General features: G+C 36.1%; 1 long non-coding RNA gene across 1 annotated transcript in view; it reads right to left on the reverse strand.

Annotated features, from left to right (window-relative positions):
* The window catches only part of LOC118763912, a 40,484-nt gene extending 35,151 nt beyond the window's left edge, over positions 1-5,333 (reverse strand). The window contains exons 1-2 of the long non-coding RNA XR_004999672.1: positions 5,037-5,333; positions 2,968-3,085 (exon numbers count right to left, since the gene is read on the reverse strand). This is a non-coding gene — a long non-coding RNA (uncharacterized LOC118763912). The remainder of the gene's footprint in view (positions 1-2,967; positions 3,086-5,036) is intronic.
* Positions 5,334-12,254: the final 6,921 nt, after the last annotated feature.

The following is a 12,254-nucleotide window of genomic DNA, read 5'->3' on the forward strand; positions in this document are numbered from 1 at the left end:
ATGTGTGTGTATGTATGTATGTATAATGTGTGGGTGTATACATACATAAACACAAACGCACGTGTTATACTGTGCTACGGAATACAACCACAGATTTTAGTGAGTACTATATGTAAATAGGTAGGTGTAAACACTATTTTATATACAATATTCTTCGTGAGCAGAAAAAGAGAGATTAGCTGGACTAACTAGTCTTATTCTCGTGACGGGATTTCGTTAGCTTCCGAACACCTTTAACTGCCCGCACAGAATATGACTTATAAACCCATTTTTATACCAATAGCTTAATTAAATCGATAGACTGACATTGTTTAATATCAAACAAGGCGGTTGTTGGCTAAAATCTATAGATATATCCTGTATGTACGGTGTCGCATTAAAACAAAACACTTAACATACCAATAATATATCATTTTAACTAGCTGTCAAAACCGCTTTATCGGTATATCTGATTATAAATTTTGGTGTCAAATTTTGGCACAAGGCTTGTAATTTCGGGGAGAGGGTAAGTCGATTACATCGACCCTAGTGCTCTGATTGTGAAAGGATGAAACCCGCCCGGCGTGCTAACGATTCAACTAGCTCACCACCTTATCTGATTAGAAATATTAGGTTTATATGCAGAGTCTCCGCCGACAGTTAAAGATGGTACTAGTAGCTGATGAAGTCTAAACATAGAATTGAAACTAATGCGGCTGATCTCTGTTTTTTTTTCTTTTCGTTGGCCAAGAATACGACATAGGTACATCTCTCTATTTGGGTGTTGACTAAAATTTAGTCAACTAAAGTATATCTGGATGGCAATTGAACAAGACACAATTGACTAGCCAGCAACACACACACATAATATATATATATACTATATATAAATATAAATAATAAATGCGCCCTTTTAAAGCCTAGCCAGGCTCATGGGCCAGGTTTCCCGGTTTCAATGGCGTATGTGTTCCCCAGCTGGACGGGACGCCAGTCCATCGCAGCGTTACTCATTTTTGCCAGCTGAGTGCACGTGTTTTGCTCAAGAACACAATGCGTCGACTGGTCCAGGAATCGAAACCACAATCTTACGATCATGATGCTGACACCCTAACCACTAAGCCACGCGCCTCCACTATGTATGTATATATATATATATATGTGCGTGTGTGTGTGTGTGTGTGTGTGTGTGTGTGTGTAAACACAAACACATGTATATATATATATATATATGTGTGTGTGTGTGTGTGTGTGTGTAAACACAAACACATGTATTAGTTTAACGCTCGGGAAGTGAGAAAGTCTTTTACGTTTCGAGCCTACGCTCTTCAACAGAAAGGAACACAGAAATATACAGGGATGGAAAATAAAAAAGGTTTAGTGGCTAGCGATCAATCATGGCGATTCAATATATATATATATATATATATATATACACACGCACACACACATACACAGCTATGTGTGTGTCTGTATGTGTTTGTGCACTCCCGTTGCTTGACAGTCGGTGCTAGTTTTTTTACATCCCCATAACTTTGTGGTTCGGCAAAAGGGTTGTACCAGGGTTTTAAAAAGGAAGTGCGGGGGTCCATTTGTTCGACTAAACCATTCAAGGAGGTGCCCCAGCATGGCCACAGCCCAATGACTGAAAAGAGTAAAGAGGTAATATTTTAAATTTCGTCCTGAAAAAAAGATGTATTTTCAATTAGTCATACTTGCTTGATTCCATTTCAGCCTTAATCTAACAAACTTATCCTGAAATGCATTCCAGCGATAACCATCCCGTCTTTCTTCGCACAGTCTACCTAGGAATTCAATAGCCAATGTGTTCTTCCACCACCCTTTTTTTTTAAGACAGTTGGGTGTGGTTGAGTGAGATTTGGCTGCTGTTTCTCATTGATCGAGTGACCACGTGGAGGTTTTTTTCGTTTCTCTTACGCTTCAGTTTCAGATTTTAACGGTTAACCGTATTTCCGTTAAGGGAGCTTTTGAGCGATCGCTTGATTTGCTGCATATATGAACCAAATTTCCCTGAAATCACACTCTGCTGCAGCAGTGGTTTCTGAGAGGTTCCGTAAAACACACTGGTGTGCTGCGAGATGTTATGCACTCCATGAAAATAAAATTACATTTAAAAATGTGGAAAATACAGTAAAAACTACGAATCTAATCTGTCTTCTACCAGTTTCAATCATTGAACTGTGGACATGCTGGTGCAGTGGTTTGAAGTGCCTCAAGCAAACTGACGCCAGTACTTTTTCTTTTAAAGTCTGGTACTTACTCTATCAGCTTCTTTATCGAAATGTTAAGTTACGGGGACGTAAACAAACCAGCACCGGTTTTCAAGCGGTGGTAGTGGGACAAACATTACACACACAGGACAGGCTTCTTTCAGTTTACTTCTACCAAATCCACTCACAAAGGCTTTGATTGGCCTGGGACTAGAGGAACAGTAAAAGACACTTGCTTAAAGTGCCCCAGTGTGACTGAATTATATGGTTGGAAAGCGAGCTTTTTACCCGCACATTATTTTTCAAGTTTTTATAGTTCTAAATTTTCATAGAAGAAACACCGCCCTCTCGGTGGCTTTCTCTTATAGTAATATGTATTATTTCGTCTTTTTGTGAACATAGAACTTCATTGAGCAATGTATCTTTGCATAAATTGAGACGGTACGTATTACTTGAAGGGAATTTGCAAGTTGCATGACAGGACAGAGATGTTCTATCGATAGCCCGAGGTCAACTTGGTTTTTGTTCTTTAGCCCTAGATCAGCTCTAGTCGAATAAACCAATAATGAAAGACGTTCCAGTCATAGCCATCCTGTCTTTTTGTTCATCAGAAACTACATTGTCCAAAAGAGCCTTCATTTAAGGCGGTACGGTGTGAATTGAGGGTGATTTGTTTACTATTTCCGACAGGTCGAATGATCGTGTAGAAATTCTCTTGTTGAATACAAAGACCAGCCGACATGCATTACTGTCATCTTACCTGGAGTAAAATATTCGTAGGCAGCAGTACAGTAGGCAGACCAAGCAATACTCTTGAAAACCCCTCTTTTCCCCTGTCTCACAACGTTTTCTGTTTCATTCCTCCAGGGAGAAGGTTCCTGTAAAAGGCGACGTGAGGTACGAGTTACTTTCAGAAGGTACGATAGATGGTGAGTAGAGAGGCAGTGTTTCCGTTACATATGCAGATATAATTTATAATAGGGATTTTTCTAGATAAATACCGTTTGAAGATTTTTTTGACTTTAGTTACAAAGTGCACCAAATATTGATATGCTCTAAAGTGTGCCACGAGCAAAAAAAAAAAAAAATGTTTGGATAATTGTGGGTCGCAGGTGCGATGCATTAGGAAAAGATGAGAAGGTTGTAGCTGGAACGTGTTCGGCTATGAAACCTACTCAATCAGAGCTGACCTAAAGGCTGAACAATAACAATACTCTTGTTTACAACTCTCAGACGACTTTGCTTAAACTAAGTATTTGGTTTAACTGTTCAGCGTGTTAATCTAGTAAAAAAAAAATCAGAAACTTGTATATTCTTCATATTAATGTCTAAGAAGGTACAGTATCATATATCACAGGGAAGACTATTAACAATGCAAACGAAGGAAATGTCTTCAGCCAAGGATGAAAACTGCACGCAGTCTCTCACTTGATGGAAGCTACCGACTTGCTCTTTGTCACACGCCTTATATACCCTTAATGTCAACGATGAGTAGCAGAGAAAAAAATATAGCCAAACAGGCTCAATTCATTGTACTTTAGTAGTTCAAAATAACTGCAGGCAACTGAGAGAGAGAGAGAGAGAGAGAGAGAGAGAACTGATGCCACTTGGATGAGGGAAAACGTGAGAAAATACGGAACAAACTGATGCCTTATTTGCGTCATACATCCGGGAGCTTAACTGACCACCAAGCCCATGTGATGAAAGCCTCTCTTTATTCTTATCACTAATCGTTAACATGGATTTCTAAGATAAGGCACGTCACAAATTTTGGGGGTAGGCATACAGCCGTTCAAATCTAACTCAATACTTTGTTACGGCTTTCATTGCCCCCGGGAGGACGAAAAGTAAAAGTCGACCTCAGTTGAATTTGGCTCCAAAGAGACATAATTAAATACAAGGCATTTTATCCTGCTCTCCCAACAGTTCTGCCATTCACTGCCCTAATAATATATATATAAAAAAAATGAATATTTATTAAAATTTTGTTGAATGTGATGGTTATGTTTGTGTTAGCTTCTTAAATATTTAACCCATCAAACTAAAATAAAACCTAGATTTCTGCAGTCCCAGCTAAGATTCACTACTGAATATGACGATTACCCATCTAGAGTTGCTCATCATCTGACTAGGTTTATGAAATTGAGGCACTAGAGATACGAACCTATAGTATATTGTTTGCTACTTTAAATATTTAGGCATTAAATATGTATATTCTACATAGATCCACTACTACGAGTGAGATATTTCCTAAGTAAATCTTAGCTGAATAAGTTACATATACTTTCATATGCGAAGGCAGTTTCCTTGTGTAGTTATTTATAGATGATTAGGGTATATTTGTATTTACGCTACAAGGGTATACTCAACCGAATTGATAAAGAATCTAAGCTATCTTCTATATTACTGAATAATATTTTTTTTTAAAAAGGACTTTTTTAGACATTAATCACGTAGATTATGCGCATTGTCCGATAGGATGTACAAAATAATATTCATTCATTGCCAGTTTTCCACTCGTATATTCGCATTATAAAAGGATTAATAATATTTAATTACATGGATGTATATTGTATATATACACTAAACACACATTCAGATACACCTATATATTATATACACATAGCAACAAAAGCACTACTGAACAGTAATTTGATTTGAGTATATTGATTATCTAACGCGTACAGAAGTATACAGTCATGTATGTATAACGAACGGTAAACACACTGTATACATGTATATATCCGAAATATATAGACAGCATTGCAATGTATGTATATAGCAGTAAAGGTTTTCCTCTTCCTCTCTATATACACACACATTACTTACAGTGAATGACACCATAGCTACTTCCACAGTCAGCAACCTCTCACTACATCTCACCGACTAGACTTTCTACGTAGTTGTGCATTTCAATCCGCCACCGCGCTCTCTCTATTTCTTCCCAACTTCCCTCTCTTTCTCCCTGTGTTTCTTTCTGTCTTTCTAATTTGTTATTACTCTCTCTCTCTTTTTCAGTGTGTAATATCTATCAGTTTCACGCCAAACCCTATATCTCTTGCTATAAATTCATTTTCTCTTTTACTGCTCTAAAATACTACCCTGTCACTTCTCACTGTCGCTTCACCGAATGTCTTTCCCCACCACCTCCACCACCACTACCTCCACCATCACTACTACTACTACTACTACTACTATTATTACTACTACTACTACTACTAACTACTATCTCACCCTCTGTCTTACTGATTTGCCGCTACTTTCCCTCTTGGTCCCTCCCTTTTCCTCTTGCTAACTCGCTTTGATTGACGTTGCCAGCTCACTTTTCAAAGACTCCATAGTGTGACTCTTACTTTCTTCCCTCCTTTGTTATTGATATTTTATACTGATATATCCCACTCTTTACTTCACCATTTTGTCTCCTCCTACTTTACCATTATTGTCATTTAGCTAGTAGCTCCACCTTCACTCTTTAGGTTCTTACGGCCTTGCTTTCTCCACCTTCCAAGCCTCACATTCGCCGTAGTTTGCTTCACTCTCGCTTTAACATTCTACTCTTCTTTTTCCTTTACTTAACTTTTTTTTAAATTTTATTTTCTCCTATCAACTTCTCCCTTCGCTCTATCATTCACTGACTTTTTTTTTACCTTTTCGTTTTTCCTCTCTTCTTTCTTCTATCTCTCCGTTTTCCTTGCCACACGCTATTATAATCATTACTCCCATAATCAGTTTGTTCCATTAACAGATTATACATAACTCTCGCTTCAAACGCACACACTCACATACATGCTCAAAAAGACAAAATTTTATATCTATTTTCTCCTGCTAACTTTTACATTCATGTCCGGCTAGTTAGACTAATTTTTTTTATATGTATGGAACATTGTAGATTTATTACCCCTACCAAAGTGGACGCTAAAGTTATTTATTATTCATAAATTGCAGTTGCTTTTCTGCAGGGTATAAAAGGATCGTGATCTCTCTACTTGGTACACAGTAAAAATAATATACAGTTTCTTCATTTGGAAGCATTTTCGTGAAGTTAATTATTATATTGCACTAATTTAAAACGTTTTTTTTTTCTGTGAATAATGAGAAATCATGATCCCTTGAACTCAGTGAACAATATATTTTAACTAATTGAATATTTTCTGTTAGAATAGGTTTAAATAATTAACTAATCCTTTAAAGCAAATGCAGATTTTCATTGTTTCGAGAAAACAACTGAGGTTATACATTTCATTTAATGGGTCTAAACTATTTTGATTTCATTTCTATATTTTAAATATTTCTTATTTAAGACTCGTTTGTTTTTTTACTAGAACTCATTACCATGTTGGGGAGAAAATATATTGTTTTTGTTATGTAACAGCCCTTCATTGTGAAACAAATTCACTCCTTAGATCAAATGAAAATGTACTGAACTCTTAAGTGTGTGTCTTTTATCTTTTACTGTCTCAGTCAGTTGACTGTGGCCATGCTGGGCCATCGCCTCGAAAGGTTTAGGCTAACAATCAGTTCTAGTCTGTTTTACATCTGGTATTTATTCTATCAATCTTTTTTGCCCAGCTGCTAAGTTACGATGTGTAAACAAACCCACACTAGTTGTCAAGCGGTGGCGGTAAGAACAAACACCCACGACGGGGTTTCCACAATGTTTTCATCTACCAAATTCATTCACTAAGTATTGGTCTGCCCAGACCTATAGTAAAATGTACTTGTTTTTACAAAATAGTCCCAATAAATGGTGTAGCATTTTAGAAGCCAATCAGTCCTGATGAAAAATGATTTGTTGATTTTAATGATTACAATTAATAAACCATTTTCAAGGAATTGAAAAAGAAAAAAAAAAAAAAACACCAAACACCTGAAATAAATTTGTCAGGGTTTTGGTTGAAAACTTTGACTCTTGAAATTATGTCGCCCTAACACTGGTTCATTTTCATTCTCCTCTACTTTACATTATATACTTCTTGAAGGCGGCAAGCTGGCAAATTCGTTATCGCACCGGACAAAATGCTTAGCGGCATTTGTTTTGGTTCTTTATGTTCTCAGTTTAAATGTCGCTTTTTCATCCTTTCGGAGTTGCGAAGTAGCAATCAAGTGTTGAGAACGATGTAATGGACTTCCACCTCTCCTCAAAAACTGCCGTCCTTGTGCTAACGTAAGGAATAAATTTAACATACTTCTTCCATCTTCGTTATAAATCGCATTTTCGCAGTTTAATCAGATGCAGTCAGTTAATGACATCTTATTGTTGACAATAAAAGCATTTATAGTTGTGAATAGATTGCTAGACTTGCTAGGAATTGACTGTTGGAGTGGATTAGTGAAACAACAGTTTGTTTGATCCCAGCTATTCTGTCTATTACAGAGGCTATTCAAAGTTGAAGGCTAAAATAAACGAATATTTGTAAGATTAAGAAAAAAAGAACAAACCAAAAACAAAGCTCTGAAACAGGACTTTTTGAGGCTTTACTGTATTGAAAATATATCGATAGCTGATGAGAAGAGTAGATCAAGAATAATATTTGATTATATCCCCAAGTCAAGCAGTGCAATTTCAACAGCATTCTAGAATGTTCCAGTTCCTTGGGTATTTGTTTGATCCTAAGACTTATTGTAAAGTAGGGATGACTTTTTTATTTATTAATTAATCAACTTTTGTAATGTATCGATAATTTCCTGCATTGTATCGGAATCCAAATCAATAACCTCAGATCGAAGTGTTGTAGTACAGTTTTATTGGTGGTTCTTGTATCAAGAAAAGATAAATTAACTGTTGTGTTTCTATGAGAAAAACGTACAAAGCATACGAAGAAAAGGAATTTAGCAAAGGTACATGAAAATGATATATTACAGTCTAACCACAAGGGATCGACACAATTACATATTGTGAGAAAATTATATCCTGTGGCACCAATAAGAAATATCAACGTTCCTATAGTTGTGGGAATTTTGATACAGCACGTCTCCTGATCTCTGAGTTTATAGACATTTTATAATTTTATATCTAGATAGTTTCATACTCAACGGATTTGCTAGCAAATAAGTATACATACAATGAAAACAAGTAGAGAATATTTTTGATGGAAATTCAGTTTTGAATTTACAGATTTCTATCTAAAGTATACATAAATAGCCATGAGGTAACATCCATTCGGAATGTGTTTTATTTTAGCAAACAGTCTTTATAATTTTTATATGATCAAGTATTTTCTTCAATGTGGAAAATCTTTGTGGATTTCAATTCTTAATAATTCTGTTATAATTTTTATAATTCTCATCGGTTTGACAACTCATCTCGGTATTAACATAACTTGACATATCTAAGCTATCAAATCCAAATATTTATTATTTTTTAATTTTAATTCTTTTTAAGTATTAATATGGGAATAAGTTACACTTATGTATCTAAAATTACGTCAAATAATAATTATTTTTCGACAGAAACTGCAACGCAGATATGTGAGAGGTGCTTTTCTAAACAGTGAATATACGGGCCATATTCCATATTATTTTGCTTTGATTTCACTCGATAAAGGACTTCACCTCACAAAAAAGTTACTCTTTACTCTTTACTCGTTTCAGTCATTTGACTGCGGCCATGCTGGAGCACCGCCTTTAGTCGAGCAAATCGACCCCAGGACTTATTCTATTGTAAGCCCAGTACTTATTCTATCAGTCTCTTTTGCCGAACCGCTAAGTGACGGGGACGTAAACACACCAGCATCGGTTGTCAAGCAATGCTAGGGGGACAAACACAGACACACAAACACACACACGCATATATGTATATATACATATATACGACAAGCTTCTTTCAGTTTCCGTCTGCCAAATCCACTCACAAGGCTTTGGTCGGCCCGAAGCTATAGTAGAAGACACTTGCCCAAGGTGCCACGCAGTGGGACTGAACCCAGAACTATGTGGTTGGTAAACAAGCTACTTACCACACAGCTACGCCTGCGCCTATTGTTACTGTAGCTTTATTTAGAATATGACTTCTAGGAATGAATACTATAAAAATGAGTAGAAGTAACGTGTAGCCATTGTGATGTCTTAGTTTGTAAACTGTTAAAGAGTAGAAACAAAACAGTGTTAAGCAAAATCAGAGTCGAACGATATTTGTGTTTCCGTATGGGAGAATATAAACAGACAGATTGCAAAGCGAACTCGCCGAGAGATCAACAGTTCGTAGCAAGTCATCGGTGCTGCTTTGTGTTCGTGAGAAAGACACTCAAGCATTTTGAACATATGTAAGCAGCAGCAAACATTATAATTAACATTTTCGTTGAGTTACAGTGCAGAATTCAACCCCAATTCACCTTAATAGATATAACTTGGCAAGCTGACTCTTCTTCAATAATGCTCCTACAAGCCAATGAATTGTGAGACTCATCACCATTAATTTAATTTACTAGATTATGGGAAAATCTACCGCAGAATGCGTTGTCGGTCGTTGTTCATAGCGGATGAACTGAGTTGTTTATCAATTAAGTTTGCAGAGGAATGCCATTTCCAATTATGGGATCAATATCGGGTTAGGTTCAAAACTGCAGTTTTGTGAAAGAGGCGAATTGTAGGAAAGTATGTCTCGCATTGTTCCAAAGAATGAACCGTGGCATGAGTTCCAATTACCATCTCTATGCCTAGGAGAGGACTTGAAACCAATATTATAGGCTAACGAACGCTCATTCATCATGTTGAGTTTTGAACTCATTGAAGAATTATTATCGTTTAGCTCTGAGTCAGTTGCTTTCGGGCTGTCTATGAGAGCTCTATCTTTTTTTTTTTCAAGTATTGTCTATCCCAGTCTAAATCATTCGAGAAGTCATTTTTTTTAAAACTGCAGGTTGTAATTGTGTCGACTTGGCTGCTATTTCTAGTAGATCGAAGGACCGCTTAGAAACTCACTCGTTGCTTAGCGCAGAGAAGAGTAACGAAGGATTGTGATAGCAATATTACAGTAGATATGGTTAGAGATCATAAAAGTGTTCACTGATATGAAGAAAAATGAGATTTTCCCGAGATGTTTTGAAGAGTTGTATGTGTATGTTATTTAGCATAGGCAAGGAGTAAAAACCTAGATATTTAGATAGCATCTGCCCCCAACACAATCCCAGATAGATTTTCAGAGACTGTTCAAGCCCTTAATATGACTATGCTTCTTTAGATTATAGTTGATCATAGATTCTTTAGATTGTAGACTTTCCGAAGGCCACTAGCTGCAAAGGCGAGAAAAAAAATGATTCTAGCTAAGAATGAAAATAAGTTAACTGACTCACTTTATCGTTAATTTGCTCTCGTAATCCTGTTTCGATTCATAGTTTGAATCATTTTAAATTCACTTGCGTTTCTACTAATCCAAAGCCATTTCCCGTGCACCATTTATGTCCCGCTAAGAGAGAGATGGGACAGATCTGCTCATCTAATGTAAAATACCTCAAATCATGGAAGATCAAGCTATTAGCTCTGTTGCATTAGTGAGCGTATGTAAATAGTTAAATTGAAAGGTAATTTAAAGCAATTTTTGTTAACAATAGAGCCTCTTAAGACAGTAACTTTTTCAGATGGTTAACATACCCATAAAACAACAACAAAAATAATGAATTCTCCGACTATTATTCAGTTGGTCGCATTTGAATGCATGCCTTCGCAAGCAGATGTATGCCAGTGATAATTGGGTGCAGGCGGATTCTCCGTTGTATTTAGTAAAAGCAAGCATTCAAAGACGATGAAGTTGATAGACTGTTAATCGATGGATCCCCCTCATACATTTCTATATATACATACTTTTTTGAATGCCCATTACTCCGATAATTCTGAATTTTTACAGTTACACTTTTTCCATGACAGTAGATAATTTTTTTTTTATTCCACAACGTATATTTTTAATGGCTTCATGCAGGCATAACGTGCATTCGATCCTCGATTGCCAAATTTCACTTAACACTTCAACAGCACTTTTCTCACGGTAAAACAATAGTTTTTCTGTAAATGATAGCAGTTATACATTTCCCAGATGCCTTCACTAAGCAGAATAATGTCTTTGCCGCTTCACCCTTCTAACCTCTTCTAGGTCACCACCGGCTGGAATGGAGACAACAGACCTTCAACAAAATCATGTGTTCTCAACAATATGTCTATCTTTCTGGTTGTTTTTCGATAGTTATAAAAACAAGAACTCCGTAAGCTAAAGGCAGTTACCGAGAGTGACCACCAGTGTGTGTGTGTGAACGTTATTATTGTACTTTCTTCAAACACTTCATTCATATATTTATACAACTTCTCTCACCAATCTCCGACACTCTTTCTTGCCAAACTCCGAAAACCTTTCTCGCCAACCTCCAACAATCTCTCCCTCCTCCAGCTGACAGTTTTTTGTGCTTTTTCGTAATGGAAAATACATCCTTTGTGGCAATTATAACGAAATTACTTTCTTATATAAGAGTAATAAGGTGCTTCAATAGAACATCTTTAGCCCCGGGAAATACCGGGTACACCAGCTAGTATATATATATATATATATATATATATATATATATAGGGAGAGTTTACGAAAAAAACAAAAGACGAAGACAGGTGGTGTACAAAACAAACAGATGTATTAGTATAACGCTCAGGAATTGAAAAAAGTCTTTTACGTTTCGAGCCTACGCTCTTCTACAGAAAGGGACACAGAAAAAACAAGGAGAGAAAAAAATGTGTGTAGTGGCTAACGATCTATCATGGCGACTAGTGCCGTATGTATGTATGTATGTATGTATGTATGTATGTATGTATGTATGTATGTATGTATGTATATATATGTATGTATGCATGTATGTATGTATGTATGTATATGTATGTATATGTATGTATGTATGTATATATGTATATGTATGTATGTATGTATGTATGTATATATATATATGTATGTATATATGTATATGTCTATATATATATATATATATATATATATATTATTTATTATTTATTATTTAATTGAACGCCACGTATCCATTTCTAAGTAAGTTTATATATATGCATATATATACATACATA

Source organism: Octopus sinensis, linkage group LG6, assembly GCF_006345805.1.
Source record: "Octopus sinensis linkage group LG6, ASM634580v1, whole genome shotgun sequence".
In the NCBI taxonomy this organism is placed as follows: Eukaryota; Metazoa; Mollusca; class Cephalopoda; order Octopoda; family Octopodidae; genus Octopus; species Octopus sinensis.